Source organism: Bidens hawaiensis, unplaced genomic scaffold, assembly GCF_021521415.1.
Source record: "Bidens hawaiensis isolate Kalapana, Puna unplaced genomic scaffold, B.hawaiensis_p1.1 tig00020897_1, whole genome shotgun sequence".
Lineage (NCBI taxonomy): Eukaryota > Viridiplantae > Streptophyta > Magnoliopsida > Asterales > Asteraceae > Bidens > Bidens hawaiensis.
Genome location: NW_027493220.1, coordinates 33,775 through 52,333, shown reverse-complemented (window position 1 = coordinate 52,333; position 18,559 = coordinate 33,775). Strand labels below are relative to the sequence as shown.

The window sequence follows — 18,559 nt, the reverse complement described above, 5'->3', positions numbered from 1 at the left end:
ACGCATATCATGATAGAGGAGGAACGTCCTCACAATACGCGCGGAAGCATTCGGGCATCTTCAGAAGTCGTCCGCAAGACAAGACATCTGTCCTCATAATAGCTGGAGGACAGTGTCTACAGGACAACTGTCACCATTCAAATACTTTCTAGAAGAAGGCTCATGATTCTTACCTGGGGAATACGTGACATACTAACCAATGAACAAAGGACACTTGGCCAGGTTGTTATAACCGTGCACATGGCCAGGGTGCAATCCGTCCTATCATTTGGTGACGCGTTCCAGGTTGTTATACCCATGCACATGAGACGTATAGCTCAACCTATCACAAGAGGACACGTGTCCAGACAGTTATCAGAGATCTTCTAGAAGAGGACAGCTGCCCCAATCATCCCTCCTTCATCCTTCGGCTATAATTACCTTGTCAAATGGTATGAGGTATTCATTCACTTACCTATATTCGGACTACACTTAGTCTTTGTACTTCAGTACTTTCTTCATTACGAACGTTACTGATTTTCACGCCGGATGGTGGTTACAGGAAGACCCCCCCTCTTGTCCTTCCTGTAACAAGACTCATGGTGTTTGTTTTGCAGGTTCCGGTCACTAGACTTTAGGGAGCCTTACTCATATCGTGGTAGTAGTTATCGTATTATACCCTGTGGACTCATTGGATCCAGGACCCATACCCTGGGGAGTGGGTATGGGTCCTGGATCCGTGTTTCTTCAATTTTCAAGTTCATGACAAAAACCAAAACAAAAACCCGAAAACCAAACGGTTAAAAATCCGAAAACTAAGTTTTAATTTTCAATTTGGTTTGTCTAAAACCATACTAAACCGCACCGGTGCAGGCACACAAAAGTTTCTTGATTTTCATTTTGGAATGTGATGAAATAAAAAAGTGGAGAAACATGACATGACATAACATTTCATTTTCTTTTCTTTCCCATTTCTTTCAGATCACAGTGTCAACCAACCAACCCTAACCCTTTATAATTTGACACAATTCCAATTGATTCATAATATCAGTATATCACTCACACTCCAATCAATCAATCAATCAATCAATCAAGATGCAGCCGCCGTGCATAAAGGAAGTCGTCCGATCGGCGCTGGTGGCGTTTGCTCCCGACGCGCCGTTCCTCGCCGCCGGCACCATGGCCGGAGCCGTCGACATGTCCTTCAGTTCCTCCGCCAATCTCGAAATCTTCCAACTCGATTTCCAATCCGACGATCGCAAGCTTCCGTTAGCCGGTTCGGCACCGAGTTCCGAGCCGTTTAACCGGCTTTCCTGGGGGAAGTCATTTGGCTCGGAAGAATTCTCACTAGGTCTGGTTGCTGGTGGCCTGGTGGATGGGAACATTGGGCTATGGAACCCTAGCCTACTCATCAGGTATACTCTTATGTTGTAACTGTTTTTTAATTTTGTGTGATTGAATATATCTGTTTCATTTGATGTAATTGCTATGATCATTATTGCAATTGTTAATTCTCACCGAACTATGGTGTTTGTGATCAACATCATGCTTAGCAGTGTTGTAGGATTCTCTATCGGTATTAATCGGATTGGAATTTTTATATGCCATTTTCAGCTTTTTTATATAAGTGTGTGTGTGTGTGTGTATATATACATAGTGGCGGGATCAAATACCGATGACTTTTATCGTGAGAAGTGTACAAATAATTAGAGTAATTATGTTAACACTAGTAGTGTAAATATTATTACTCTATAGTTTTTGAACTAGTTATAACATAATTACTCTACTTCAAAACTGTAATTACACTAGTTATTTGTATGTTTAGTATGCTAATTACTTAATTTTATTTTATGGGATCTCACCCCTATATATACAACACACACACACACATTTAAGTGTGTAAATTTCAGTTATACACACACACACACAAACACATTCTATGTGTAATTTCCAGTTTTTATATACACGCGCACACACATTTTTATGTGTAATTTTCAGTTTTTATACGCGCGCGCACACAAATTTTTATTTGCAGTTTACAAAGGTTGGCCGGAAAGTGTCTGAAAATTGGCTGGTGCTTTGGTCGAACTAGGGGTGATTTGGCCGATTAGCCCAAAATTAGTCAATCACCGGCCGATTAGTAAGTGTTGACTAGTCTGGATTTTTCCAACACTGATGCTTAGTGAATATGTGATAAATTTGTATTCTGATATGACTGGCATATGCGTTGATTGAGTCAGATTGAGTAACTGATCTAAACATGGAAGCATGCAATTGCTAAATGTATCTTTTAATGGTTATAAATGTGAGATTTGATTGGATATATATATGGAAGTCTCTGTAAAATGTAGTGTTGTTATGATTTAACATAGTTGAATAATTTGGTAATGTTGTAGAGCAATTCATTATTATTTGATAATGATCATAAACATGAGAGAATGCTAGTCATGATGTAAAGAAAATAATATGTGGAATTCTCATTAGTTTTCATTTTTATTTACTGTAGCTCTGAGGAAAGTGAGAGCGCACTTGTTCAAAACCTATCAAGACACAAAGGGCCTGTAAGTTTTTTGTTTTGTGTTTGTTGGATGTGATAACTAATACGAATTATACTCTTTTATAATTGGATTTTAGTGATTGTTTTATGGCTGTATTTCACATCATTTTCAGGTTCGTGGTTTGGAATTTAGTTCACTTTCTCCAAATCATCTTGCATCTGGTGCTGAAGAAGGTGACATCTGTATATGGGATATTGCTAAACCAGCAGAACCTACACATTTTCCGCCTCTCAAGGTAACATTATTCAGTTTTTAATGTCCATAGAAGTATAGAACTTGCAATGTTTGTGATTTCACGACACATTTTTTAATCTCTGTATCTGTTCTTGTAATACATTTTACATTAAATAGATCATAAAATAAGCTTTGGGATGGATGCTCTTTTATTATTACTGTAACATAAGGTGAAATGTTATGATCAAGATTCAAGAGGGAATATATCCATATATTAGTATTTCCTTAATTGAATTTGCATGTTTATGTTTTTTTTATTGATATTATCATTGTGACAACGGTTTGTTGTTGACTGCTGTGCACCCTCTGTCCTGTAACTATAAAAAAATCAAGAGGGAATATATCCATATATTAGTATTTCCTTAATTGAATTTGCATGTTTATGTTTTTTTTATTGATATTATCATTGTGACAACGGTTTGTTGTTGACTGCTGTGCACCCTCTGTCCTGTAACTATAAAAAAAATCAGAAAATGTTACAAAATTGAGATTAACCGCATTTATTATAAGTTCAAGACACATAAGAGCCTTAACCATATTTCGACTTGTAATCAATCCATATAGACCAACAGAAAATAAATAAACACTCAGAAAAAGTACCTTTTCGAGCATCATTAACCAACTCCTTATAAATCTCGATTCATTTCAATATGAACAACAATTTAACCAATTGGATTGACTAGAATATAACGAGTAATGTAACAAAGTAATGTATTGGGAATAGATTGAACTAATAAATAATTTCTATTTTACATACAAAGTCAAATAGAAAAAAGGAAAGACATGTGATAGCTCATAACAAGGTTTTTCCAGTTATAAAGAGTTATTATTGACGAGCTATGATAGAATACGTCTTGCTTATCTCGACGAAATGGGCGGAGTAGCTATCTCTATGCCAAAAATATTTAGATGCTCAGTAGCTTTTCCATGGCTTCCCTTGCATTACCGGGTATGAGTGGTTTTGTTGCAGAAGTGATAGTCTTTTTAGGAATAATTACCAGCCAAAAATATCTTTTAATGCCCAAAATTGCCATCACTTTTGTAATGGCAATTGGAATGATATTAACTCCTATTTATTTATTATCTATGTCACGTCAAATGTTCTATGGATACAAGTTATTTAGTACTCCAAACTCTTATGTTTTTGATTCCAGAGCAATGCCAACTTTTGAAGAAAAGTTTTCGATTAAAGAAATAATTTTGATGATTTTTAAATTATATTATTGTTTTATTAGAGCTTATGTAAAATAATTCATTAAGCCAACATAGTGACTTGGAAGAGTACAAGAAGTGTAGATAGTATTTAGAAAATGCTAGCTGTACCATGTTATCCAGTTTGATTAGTTGTAAAATATTGGCACCGAGTCTTTAAATTAAGATCATATGCTAATATTTCAAGCGTATTTGCTAATCTCTTAGTACTGCGACACATTTTAAGAAAGTACAACTTCATGAATGTTTATGTTGCTGTTTATGCTCATATGCCCATTAACATGTCGATTCAAGTAATACACTAAAGAGACACATTAAATGCAGGGCACCGGATCTGCCACACAGGGTGAAATTTCATACGTATCATGGAATAAGAAGGTTCAACCTATTTTAGCATCCACTTCTCTTAACGGAACAACTGGTAAGCATGAAAATCAAGATTAGCTTAGAACTATTAAGCTAATGTAAATTATAAACACTGATTTATACATTTTTGTGTGTTTTTCAGTGGTTTGGGACCTGAGGAAGCAAAAACCGATTATAAGGTAAATTTCAGAATCTCACATAATGTCTTCATGATGTAAACAACTCTATTATAACTTTCTACCTTACAGTTTTTCAGATTCAATTAAAAGACGATGCTCGGTTTTGCAGTGGCATCCGGATTTTGCCACACAACTTATTGTTGCTTCAGATGATGATAGTTCACCTTCTTTGAGGGTATTATTTCCTTTTTTTAAAGATATATACACATGGGGGAAAGTTAATGTACAAATTGAAAAGGCGTGCTAACTGTTCGAATCAAGTAGTGTAATTATATACAAGTAGTGTTTGCGTAATTATATCGTAATGTAGTTACACTATGCTGTAATTCCACGACAATAGCCCATGGTCTTTCCTTTAATAACCCAAGTCCATTACCCATATTACTTAACCCAACACAAGCCCATCTCATAACATAAAATATTATTATTATATTTCACCGAATTACACTGTGTTGTAAATATAATTTCACTACTTGATTCGCATAGTTAGCACGTTAATTTAATTTGCATTTGATCCAAACCCTATACACATAAATGCGCCTTAATGTAATTGACCAACTTTTTCTATGTAGATATGGGATATGCGGAACACAATGTCCCCACTGCGTGAGTTGTCAGGTCACACTAAAGGTATGATTACTATCATTTATCAGTTTATATTCTATCAAATATTTCACTCTTCTGTTATTTCTTACAAGGGTAACATATATAAATGCAAATCACATGTTTTGTTAACAAACTAATATACCAGGTGTTGTTGCAATGTCATGGTGGCTGCCATATGATGGAAAAACATTTGCAGATTGTCTCTGAACTGCCAGCTGGAACCAATTGGAATTTTGATGTGCACTGGTATCCAAAGATACCAGGGGTTATATCAGCGTCCTCGTTTGATGGAAAAATTGGTGTTTATAACATTGAGGTTTGTTGACTTACAACCATGTATATGCTTTTTAACATTATTTATTATATGGTTTAAAGTTATAGTGTTTTAACGGAGCTATTGATCATTTTTCATATTGCTTAGTATTTATATATTGTTATGGAAACTTATACATGCCCCTTTGCAGGCTTGTGCTCGATATGGTGTTGGTGAGAGTTACATTGTTTCGGGTAAAGTATTTCTTTATGGGTTTTTTTATTGGGTTGAACTTATTGTTTCTCTAAGAATTTGTTATGGATAAAGCTGAGTGGAGATAATTTTCTTATGATTTTTAATGTAGTTATATATTTGTTACTGGTTGCTATTTTTAGTCTTTTAAATCAGTTTGCAATTAGAATTTGCTTGCTTATAGTTGCACACGTCATTTTATTTGTTTAGTCAAATAGTTTTTATGTGGACATTTGTATGTCATGCTATGATAATTGTAGTTTTGATTTCTTATATAAAAAGTTTATATGCATTTTCTATGATCAATTTAATATTTGTTCTGAAGTCTGATTTTATAAAAGGTTGTTTAGTGTCTAAGTGCATACTATGTTTATAATTAAATTGTAAATGTAAATGTAAATGCTAAATATAGGTAAATTAAATGGTTATTTTTTCACTTTAACCTAATATTCATGTGGTATTTAATGATTATTTGTTTTTATACTGGTTTTTGAATTTTAGAAATGTATTTATTGATGGACATTAAATAGGAAGTATCTATTAACATGGTATAAGTGTTTTACTCTAGGGCTACCTGTGATCCGCTTTCAAACTCTTGTGTTCTTTTGACATATCATTGCACACACATATATAGGGGAAAGTTAATGTACAAATGAAATTAACGTGCTAATTGTGAGAATCAAGTAGAGTAATAATATATACAAGTAGAGTAATTATGTAATTACATCATAGAGTAATTACATAATTACTCTATGATGTAATTACATAATTACTCTACTTGTATATATAATTCCTCTACTTGATTCTCACGTTTAGCAAGTTAGTTTCATTTGTATTTGATCCAAACCCTATATATATGTATATATATAGTTTGGTTATTATTTATATGTAATTTTGTTTGCAGCACCATTAAAAGCCCCAAAATGGTACCAACGCAAAGCTGGAGTCACATTCGGTTTTGGTGGCAAGCTTGTTTCATTTCACTCAACTGGTTCTTCATCTAATTGCTCAGAGGTATTTCTAGAAGCTTTGCACTTCCATAATTTTCCACCAAATTTATTTTTCATTATTTAAATCTTGCAACTTTACCTCTTTTACTTGTGAATGGGCCAAAAGGGTTGAAAGTCAACCAAAGCTTGTTTTTATGCTTACAGCTTTATAACTCATGTTATTTATGAGTTTAGATTATTACTGTAATTAGATTAAAACATTTATTGGTTTTGTTTCAGGTTAACTTGCAGGACTTGGTTACTGAACTCAACTTAGTGACCACGTCTTCTGAATTTGAAGCTGCGATGAAAAATGGAGATAAATCCTCACTAAGCTCTTATGTGAACAAAAACATCTAGAATCTGAGTACGTTTCTGTGAAAAATAATATTTATTCACTTTATTACTACATTCTCCTGAATAAATGTTTCGTTGGTTTCTGTAAGCAGATCTGAAGATGACAAAGAAACATGGGGATTCTTGAAAGTCATGTTTGAAGATGATGGAGCTGCAAGAACAAAGCTTTTAAATCACCTCGGTTTCACTTTACCACCAGAACTAACCGAACCAACAGAAGATCTTTCTCATGATATGAGTTCTTTAAATGTCAAACAAACTGAAGTGGTTACAGAAGAACTTATGGGTGATAATGGTGAAGATTTCTTTAACAATCTTACAAGCCCTAAAGTTGACACACCTGTGTCAACATCAGTCAACAAGTTTGGAACTGAAGAATCCGTTGCTGACGTGGACGAATTAGCCAAAAGTGAGTCACTCGAGGGCATTACTGACTTCTCATTTGATGAAGCTGTTCAACGGTCTTTGGTTGTTGGTGATTATAAGGGAGCAGTTGCACAGTGCATAGCTGCAAATAAAATGGCAGACGCGTTAGTTATTGCACAAGTTGGTGGTGCATCTTTGTGGGAGACTACACGTGATCAGTACCTTAAAAAGAGTCATTCTCCATACCTAAAGGTACATTTTTGCTCCTACTTTTTGTTATTTAAGTAGTTTAGTGGTTAAATTTGGAAATTTTGACCAGCAGGTTGTTGCTGCAATGGTGAATAATGACCTTGTGAGTCTAGTAAATACGAGGCCGTTAAAATCATGGAAGGAGACACTTGCTCTTCTCTGCACTGTAAGTTCTTTTATGTCATATTTCCAGCTGTGCTTAGGGCTGTTCAAAAAGGCTCGGTTTGTTGGCCTGTTTGTTTAGGTGGTTCGTTGGTTTCTCGAAATCGGCTCATTAGTAAACGAGTTGAGCCAAGGCTCGGTTTTCAAACGAGCCAAGTCTGAGCCTAGGTAAGCTTGGCTTGTTAGGCTCGTTGGCTTGCTCGAAATCGGGTCGGTAGTAACCGAGCCTAGCCGAGCCATATCGGTTTGTAAACGGGCTTAGTCCAAGACAAGTTAAGATCGCTTTGTTGGCTCGCTCGCAAGGCTTGTTTAGTTGGCTTCTTGGCTCACTCGTTGGCTCGTTTAAATTAAAATCAAGTTTATATATATTTATATATATATTAAAATATGGGTTATAAATATGGGCTATAAGTTATACACACACACACACACACACACACACACATATATATGTGTGTGTGTGTGGATAGAGTCTAGAATCTGGACTCAAGCAAAAGATTCGATTACTTAGATAAAAGACCCAATTCAAGAAGGGTTAGTCTCCATATTACAATACAATAGAACTTGATATATTTTAGATAACTTAGACTCCTTGAAATAGAAGAGACCTAGCTTTATTTATACTAAAAATGTCATAAGGAGTTTCTCCACTAAATACGCCTCTTGACTTTGACTCCCCTAATTCAGCCTTTGACTCCTTATAGATGACTTTGACTAGGTCTAATAAATAGCTTTGACTTTGACCCGACCCTTCTTGTGTGATGGGTTCGTATCAATACTTCCCTCCCGCAGAAATGACTTGTCCCCAAGTCGAGTCGAAACGGATCGGGGAGGTTCTTGTAGACCACGATCAAAAACCTTGAATGATGACACCACCAATGGAGCTGAATTTGGTAGCCAAGCATTTGTGGTAAATGAGCTGTCATGAGCTACTGGAAGGTAACTAAAACCATCATCCCCGCTGCTGTCATTTGTAACTTATGAGTTTGGCCGTTAATAACGAAGACCATGAACATCACCTTCCAATTTGCTTGTATTGGAAAGCACCCACTCCCGATCTCCATGTTGTTCAGCGTACCCTGAAACTTCATTGTTGTGGTTGTTTCACAAAAGAGTGCATGTAGGCCGATTTCAAGGATGTCTTCATAGTGGTTGATGGGTTCGTCACCTTTTTCAACAATCTGATCTTCTTTCTCAACAACTTCAAGTGTGAGGGTTTGAAGGTCGGTCTTGGGATGGTGTTTGGTGCTGAAATCAGGGAGTATGTGAGGTGTAGATATGCAGGAGGTGATGATGTTTGGCACAGTAGTAGATGGAACCTTGAAAGTGGTAGGTTGTTTCCCTTTTATGTGTTGAGCATCATCAAATCTGCCAGAATCGTAGAATCGTTACCTGATTTCCCATGTTGTGGAAGGTAGTGGGCTTTAAGGGCCGCTATCTCATCCCTAAAATGACATTCTATAGCTTCAAGGCGAGAGTTAATGGCCGCTAATTGGGCAACAACGAAATCAATATAGGAACCTCCGTCTTCAGTGGTGGAATGTGCCATCGTTTCCCGGCAATGGAACCAAATGATAGAGTCTAGAATCTGGACTCAATCAAAAGATTCGATTACTTAGATAAAAGACCCAATTCGAGAAGGGTTAGTCTCCATATTACAATTACAATAGAACTTGATATATTTTAGATAACTTAGACTCCTTGAAATAGAAGAGACCTAGCTTTATTTATATTAAAAATGTCATAAGGAGTTTCTCCATTAAATACGCCTCTTGACTTTGACTCCCCTAATTCAGCCTTTGACTCTCCTAATTAAGCGGTTTTGACTCCTTATAGATGACTTTGACTAGGTCTAATAAATAGCTTTGACTTTGACCCGACCCTTCTTGTGTGATGGGTTCGTATCAGTGTGTGTGTAGGGTTTGGATCGGCACGTGTGTACGTACGCATGTATGCATGGGGTTTGGATCAAATACAAATGACTTTTATCGTGAGTAGTGTACAAATAACTAGAGTAATTATGTTAACACTAGAGTAGTTATTATTACACTTTAGTTTTTATAGCATAATTACTTTAGTTTAAAACTGTAATTACTCTAGTTATTTGTATGATTAGTAGGCTAATTTTATTTGTACCGGATCCCACCCCTATATATAGATATATATGTGTGTGTGTGTATATATTATAATTTTTGCAGTTTATTAATGATGCATTATGTGTATACAAAAAGGATTCTTTTTCTTTATTTATATATGTATATATATATATGTGTGTATATATATATATATATCAATGTGTAAAATATAAAACTAATATTTTTAAACAATAAGCGGGCCGAGTTTAAACTCAGCATTTCAACTTGTTAAGATAAGCGAGCCTATTAAGCTCGGCTCATTTTGTAAACAAGCCGACATCGAGTCAAATTTGGCTCAGCTTGTATACAGTCGTAGCTGTGCTTTTTTGTATATTTTCTGATCATATGATGATTATTATTTTCCGTGCCTGTATGACACAGTTTGCACAGAGGGAAGATTGGTCTTCACTATGTGACACCCTTGCTTCTAGACTCATGGCTGCTGGTAACACACTAGCTGCAACCCTTTGTTATATATGTGCCGGGAATATTGATAAAACAGTTGAAATTTGGTCAAAGAATGTTACAAGTGAGCATGATCAGAAATCTTATGTTGACCTTCTTCAGGTAAACCATCATGTTAAAAGTTTATTCTCGTATTAAATTATGGGATCTATATATAATTAGTTTTTTATATGTATATGTGATTATGCGTTAGGATCTAATGGAGAAAACTGTGGTACTTGCTTTAGCAACCGGTCAAAAGAGATTTAGTGCTTCTTTATGCAAATTAGTTGAAAAGTATGTTGAAATATTAGCCAGTCAAGGGTTTTTAACAGCAGCTTTAGAGTACCTAAAGCTAATGGGCAATGAAGATTTGTCTCCTGAATTAGTGATTTTGCGTGACCGAATTACTCTTTCATCTGAACCAGGTACACACACATTATCAACCACTTTTGAAATTTTCAGATAATAATAGTAGTAGTAATAATAGTTAGTAGTCAAGGGGTTAAATATTAATGATAACATGTTGTAATTTTTAAGGGAGTAAAATAGTCAAGGGTTTAAAGTGTACTATTTAGATAGGCAAAGTAGTCATTTCATCTAACTTTTAACAGCACTGACATTTTTGAAAGCAAACAGTGTCGTGTAAAAAGTAAAGTTTAGGGACCAAATCTGTAATTTGCTCCAAACTATTGGGACCATAGTGTTATTTACTCTGTTTAAAGTTCTTGATTATCAGATAAGAATAAGGTTTAGGGACCGAATATGTAATTTGTCACCATATTGTAATTTATCTGTTTAAAATTCTTAATTATCAGATAAGAACCAGGTAGACATTATCAACCACTGCTTTATTTTCAGATAAAAGCAATAATAAAAATAAGTAGTCAAGAGGTTAAATGGTATTATTATTAATAATAAAGTGGGTTAAATTGTAACTTTTAAAAGAGTAAAATAGTCGAGAGATTAAATGATAGCAATATCAAGGGTAACGGATAGGGAGTTAAAATGATAAATATACCGGATAGATCTACAGCTTGTTTGTGATACATATACACCACACAGTCGGTAGTGCAAACTAAAATTGGATTAAGATACAGTCATACAGATACACCACTTAATCCACAATTAGACTCCAAGAACACCATTCAAGTGGCAAGACTTGAAGTAGCATGGAAACAATTAATCACCTCATAGTTCAATGAGAAAATTAACCAAAGAAATATTCATTCAACAAAACTCATCTGTTCCGTTTTTCATTCCATCGTCTTTAAATCAAAGTGATTACAAATTATACAAAACTACCAACGTTCTCCACTAATGTGCTAACTAAAAGAAAGGAAATAAACATGCATAAAAAGGAATAAAATAAAAATGTCATGCGAGGCAAATATTGATTTGTAAACGTATTCACCTGGGTCAAGCGGACCCAAATGTTTCCCGGATCTGTTGACACAGGAGGTGGCCATCATTAACTTGTAAATTTTAAAAGAGTTAAATAGTCAAGGGGTTAAAGTGTCATTTTTAACGGACAAAGTAGTCATTTTACCTAAAACTTAACATCACTAACACTCTAACAGACCCATGACCATCTTTGAAAACAAACAGTGTCATCAGTGACCAAATCCGTAAATATTAACGTTTTAGAGGTTAAATCTTATGCTGATTTTGTGCAGAGAAAGAAGCAACTAGGTCTATGGATTCTGTTAATTCTCAGTTACCGACAGCAACTGCATACGGTTTCAACCAACAGACTTCAGTTGATTCTTCTAGAAACTATTATCAGGTGTTTGTATACTCCATTTTCTTTACATTTCCTTCTGTAAATTCAGAATATTTAATCAAAGGTTTTATATATAGTTCTTCTATTGATGGTATTGATATTCTTCAGGATGATGTTTCTTTTAACCGTCAAAATTACCAACAAACAACGGTTTCTTCGTACGCCACTCAGTATCAACCGCAACATCCTACAACTTTTGTTCCAGTCCCTGCGCCTCAAATTCCACTGGTATGTTATGTAAACAATCATAGTTTATTACAACTTTTAATCTTTGACTTTGACTTTTTTCTTCAGGTTGGCTTCACTCCACAACCATCAGTTCAACCTGCTCCAAAACTATTTGTTCCTAGTGCCATGCCGGTTATTAAAAACGCTGATCAATACCAACAGGCCCCTACCTTGGGTTCTCAGATATATCCTGTAAGTATATATAAATATTACTTGTATTAAGAGAATATTGCACAAATGGTCTCTCTGGTTTGACCATATGCAAGTTTGGTCCCCAGATTATAAAAATTGCAATTTGGACTATGCAAAATTTTAAATTTGGGGACCGAACTTGCTTTCTGATCAAATCGCATGGACCATTTGTGCAATTTTTTTCTTGTAGCTATATACTGTAACTTGTATGATCTATGCTGTTGCTAAAATCAGAATGTGTACCAGTCTCAGGTGAATCCTGGTTCTAACTACCAAGTTGGACCGCCAGTGGGTGGTTTACTGGGCCCGGTCCCATCTCCAATGGTTCCTACTCCTGTGCAGAAGACGACACCGGATGTGGGGCCTACACCACCGGTAAGGGGGTTCATGCCTATGCCTATAAGTAGTAATGCAGGTGGTCAAAGAACTGGTCCGGGTCAAATGCAACCGCCCAGTCCTCCACAGCCAGCTGCACCTTCTGCTCCACCACCAACTGTACACACAGCTGATGTGACCAATGTACCTGGTAAATATCAATCCATTCATTGTTAGTCTGCCGCCCATGTTTATCATCTATCTTGAGCCGACCCAAGCCAAGCCAAGCCTGAGCTCGGCTCATTTCGAGCTCTATTTTTAAAGCTCCAGCTTTGCTTGTGAGTAGTTTTCAAGCTCAAGCTTGGCTTTGACTTGGCTCGTTTTTTATTTTTTAATTAGTTTATATACTTCCCTAATTTTTTTGTATATATTTTGTATTATAGTTTTTATATGTAACTTAAATATAAATTTTTAACTATTTTTATCATTGTTTTATATAATAATAATAATAATAATAATAATAATAATAATAATAATAATAATAATAATTAATATATTAAATATACATTTAATATGTTGAATAAGAATTGCATACATATTAGGCTTGTTTAGACTGCAGAGCCAGTTCAATCTAAATAAGGGAATCTCGGGCTCAGCTCACAAGCTTTAATAGGCTCGACCTTGGGTTGGGCTTGGCTCGCTTATTATTATTTATCAGTTAATTTATATGTTTTTTTAAATAATTTGAGTATATTTATTTATGTTATAATTTTTATATAAAAGATAATATTCTTATATATTATTTAGATAATTTTATCAATTATTTATATATAATAATTATTAATGTATAATTATAAATTTAATATTTTAAATAAAAAAAGTTTATGCATAGCAGGCTTGTTTACACCTTTATTTGTAACAAAGATTTCGGTATAAAATGATTAGATGAAGTTAATAGCCACACTATATTTTGTGTTGCAGCACATCATCGGCCGGTTATCAACACTTTAAAGAGACTTTTTACCGAGACATCAGAAGCCATGGGGGGTCAACGTGCTGTTCCAGCTAAAAAGCGGGAAATTGATGACAATTCAAAGAAATTAGGTGCATTGTTTGTGAAACTAAACAATGGCGTTATATCCAAAAATGCTTCTGATAAGCTTATTCAACTCTGTCAAGCATTGGATAATGGAGATTTTACTACTGCTCTTAAAATCCAGGTAAGGGGTATTTTGGTCATTTCACACCCAAAATCTGAACACACCATAGGGACCATTTGTGTAACATGCTCATTTTTATCTATTTATAAATTAATATTAAAGTGATAAATGCTGTCTGAATTGATGCAGGTTGAGCTTACAACATGTGATTGGGACGAATGCAGCTTCTGGTTAGCGACGTTGAAACGAATGATAAGGATTAGACAGACAGGAAGATGAAGCTAGCGGCACACATCATCTTTCGTGTTTGTAGACAACAAGTGCTTTTCTAGACTTCTTTGGGTTTTATAATAGAAGTCAGATATGTTGTGTTTTTGTGTCGATGTTTTCTTGAAAGTTTTGAGGTTTAGTGTCTAAAATGATTGTCTTTAATACATGTGGGAATGAATGAATGATCGTAGTTTTACTCAAAAGGGATATGGCGTTATATGACAGCTTATTATCTTTTGTACTTTTGCTCGTAGTCTTTTTTTCCGCTCTTTACAACTCTAGTAGTTAAAATTCTATTTTTATTTCTTAATATTCACAGTTTTTAATAACCAGTCTAAAGAAAAACCTGTTAAGAGTTTGTGTCTGTTAGGCAATATTTCCCATCAAATCCAAGAAAAACCTGTTAAGAGTTTTGCGTCATGTGGCGTTCAGTCAGCAAGGGGTGGGAGTTTGTTTTTTGGGGTGTAATGGTGTAGAGGTTACAAATAGTAATATAATAATTATATATATAGGGTCAAGTTATTCTACAAAAGAGAACAAAAATAAGAATGATGAGAAACCATAATTAATTGACATGTGTCAAGTAGGGACCAAAAGAAAAAAGGGTATAAAAGTATTATTACATATTTTATCTCTCCACATGCAAGTCACATGTTAATTCCTCCATCATTTTTAAACGTCTATAACTTTTTCATATTATATTTTTTTAAATTAAAATTCACCATACTAACAAGCGTTTTTTTAACTTTAATATGAGTATAATTTTGTTATATAAGAATAAAAAATAATTTACGTCATTGTGTCTTTTTTCGTCATTGTGTCTTTCTGTTATTATTGTGTATTTTCGCCGTTGTGTCTTTTAGCTGATCATTGTGTTTTTTTTAAATACTAATAACACCGTTGTGTAATAATATATATATAATGAAAAATACCAATAAATTATCTAATACATAAAACACAATGATGAATGCATATTCACAATAACGTTAAACGTAAAACACAATAATGAATATATATAATATAACAACACAATTGCCTGAAACATAAGACACAATGGTAAATACGTATAAGTAAGACACAATGTTAATACATATAACACAATGACCTTAAACGTAAGACACAATGGTAAATACATATAACACAATGACCTTGAACGTACGACACAAGGTAAATACATATAGCACAATGACCTTAAACGAAGACACGATGGTAAATACATATAACACAATGACCTTAAACGTAAGACACGATGGTAAATACATATAACACAATGACCTTAAACGTAAAACACAATGGAATCTACATATTACACAACGGCTTGAACGTAATACACAATCAACATAAAGCAAATGTTGAGCACAAAGACACAGTGACAAACGAAAGATACAATGACGTAATCTTTGTTTTAATTTTTATCTTTAATACGAGTATCAATTGAAAAACACAATGACCAAAATATATAACACAATGCATAGAAAAACCCAATTAAAAAACACAATGGACAACCAAATAACACAATACAAAAAAACCCACTAACTTTTATTTTATTTTTATATAACAATATGATATTCATATTAAATATAAAAAAACGATCGTTATTATGGTAACAAAAAGTTCTAAAAAAATGTCGTATGAAAAAGTTATAGACGCTTTAAAATGATCGAGGAATTGGCATGTGTCTTGCATGTGGAGAGAGAGAGTCATCATAAGTGAGTTATTACCTTCATGCCTTTTTCATCAATTTTTATTTTCAAACTAATCTCCACAATCCAAATCTAAGATCAATGGATTAGATTCATTCTCACCATTCTCATTTTTGTTGTCCTTTGTATTTTAACTTTACCATATATATATAGAAAATGGTTCAAATAAGAATAAGGAATTTTCTAGGAATGGTAAGAACCAACGAAATTTTGACATTTTGCTTTACAAATGATGATGAAAGAACAAAATCTAGGAAACCATGTCGGTTATAATGATAAAAGAGTAATTTTAGGAAACTATGTCGGTTATTGGTAATTTTAAATCTCAACCATTGATTAATATGACGCCCTGCTTGCGGTGCGCACATATAATGTATATATGTGTGAACCCTTGGGTGGGCAAAAGTAAAATTGCACTAATTTTGACGTTATTTTACTAATCTCGTGAAAATAACGTTAAAAGTGGCGGAAGGTTAATCAGGCATCATGTGGTGGCGTTGATAGCCGAAAGACAACGGTACATGCACCAATCAGCCGGTGTCCCGATGATTGTGTCTTATGTGTCTTATGTCCAAGGCTTGATGCAAAACTACTATCGAGCCGGGGGTCTCTGTCACACCCTCAAAATCCACTAACGGAGTTTTACCGTCAGAGGGTGTGAACTGGCAGGATCGGAATCATTAGTTATAACCAAACCAAAGAAAAACGTTTAAATGAAAGTAAGTGCGGAAGCGTAAAACCTTAATTCAAAAGTTGCGTCACGCAGGACGACTTAAAACCAAATGTAACTGTTAAAATTAAGTTTGCAGAATAAAAGTGTTTTCATTAATGCATGCTCCTAAACCGCGCGCCCGCCTCGGCTACCTGAGAATAACATACTAAAAGTGTCAACACAAGGTTGGTGAGTTCACAAGTAAAATAAGATAAATCGTTTAGCGTTTTGCGTAACCTCGTTACGACGTTTAAATGTTGCGTAACCCCGTTACGACGTTTGAGTGTGTAACCACGTTACAGCGTTTGAATGTGTAACCACGTTACAGCGTTTAAGTGTGTAACCACGTTACAGCGTTTAAGTGTGTAACCACGTTACAGCGTTTAAGTGTGTAACCACGTTACAGCGTTTAAGTGTTTTGCATTACCAGATAGTGTTATGTCAAATTATATATCGATAGGTAGCTAATCTATACAACAAGTATCGCTAAGTGGTTCGCGACCGAAGCTGACTGTTTATCAAGTGCCCGTCACCAGGTCCTCCAGACCATGGTAAGTGTTAGCCAAAATTTACACCCACTCAACCTCCAGTTGAGCTTAGCGTCGGGTGGGGTTTGTCAAACCCAGTAGTACTACCCAAAAGTGACTCGCTATTCCAAATATTAACCGGTCCGATGTGTGGGACTTCAAATGTTACGTATGCCGCTTAGCCTTTACAAGTGATATATAATTTATAACAAAATCTTTCATATGCGTTTATCTCAGAAAATATGTTTATCGGAGTATGTTATCTCCCCCAAGTGAAAAACGTTTGAAAACAGTTTAAGAGTGGGGTAAGTGAACTCACTGTTTGCGAAGAATATCCGATCTAGATCACCGAGTGATGCGCGTCGTAGAAAACTCTCTAGCGTTCTAAAATAACAAAGAGATTTTCTAAGTATCGGAATGTTTAACGAGTCTCTAGACTCGGCACATAATACCTATGCACGTAACATGTTTCGTGTTTCGTTTGTGAATCGTGTGTGACTTAAACAAGTAAAATTGTGATACGATACATGAGTGAGCAATTACTTTCGTGTCACGTATTAATAACATACTTATTAGCAATTATTCCCGTAGGGGCATTTTGGTCAACAAACAAAGACTAACTAACCATTATTCCCCATAAGGGCAATTTGGTCAATTCATGGCAATCAACTAGCAACTATTCCCCGCAAGGGTATTTTGGTCAAAATACAACAATTATATAAAAACTATCATATTTCATGCATTCCTATACAACCCAGCAGCTAGTTTCGTTATGACAGAATTTCTACTTGAAAGATTGCACTAGTTTACCGATTATAACGTCTCAATTAATTTACCAAAAATTACCACAGGAGCATACCTATCTTAGGTTTCCAGAACATCTTTTATCTTATTTTTATTCCATATAGATTGTTCATAATGATCAAAACATTACAGCTAACTTATATCAGTCAGATTCATGCACATCAGAATGTTATTTGCAATTCCCGTTAAACGAAAAAAATCCAATAAATGCAAGACCACTTGGGTTTGGTTTCTAACTCAATGAGTCAACTTCCAGAAGTGGAACCAACCCAATTGGTCCCGTAGTTCGTGAGATATAACATTTACAACATAACCTAACAGCAGGTCTAACAGCTCAGCTTTGCATCACGTTTTTGTAAAATCATAAAAGTATACTTCCACTTATCCAAAAATTACGAATTTATACTTTATAGAAACTAGACTCAACCTAGTTTACTGCAGTACCCACAATCTCAATCAATTTTCACGTTTACACTTCGTTACAGTCAGTTAAACATCGTATATACATTCTGTCCAGAATCTGT

At 34.8% G+C, this 18,559-nt stretch overlaps 1 pseudogene across 1 annotated transcript; it reads left to right on the top strand.

Annotated features, from left to right (window-relative positions):
• Positions 1-976: 976 nt before the first annotated feature.
• On the top strand, positions 977-14,392 carry LOC143562048 (protein transport protein SEC31 homolog B-like; annotated as a pseudogene). The gene is made up of 22 exons (XR_013140411.1): positions 977-1,394; positions 2,486-2,540; positions 2,650-2,772; positions 4,308-4,404; positions 4,492-4,528; positions 4,598-4,703; positions 5,101-5,180; positions 5,227-5,281; positions 5,331-5,450; positions 5,599-5,641; positions 6,544-6,653; positions 6,869-6,995; positions 7,078-7,603; positions 7,674-7,766; positions 10,279-10,464; positions 10,556-10,769; positions 12,018-12,127; positions 12,233-12,352; positions 12,419-12,544; positions 12,791-13,070; positions 13,841-14,079; positions 14,209-14,392. The product of XR_013140411.1 is annotated as a protein transport protein SEC31 homolog B-like (transcript).
• The last annotated feature ends 4,167 nt before the right edge of the window (positions 14,393-18,559 follow it).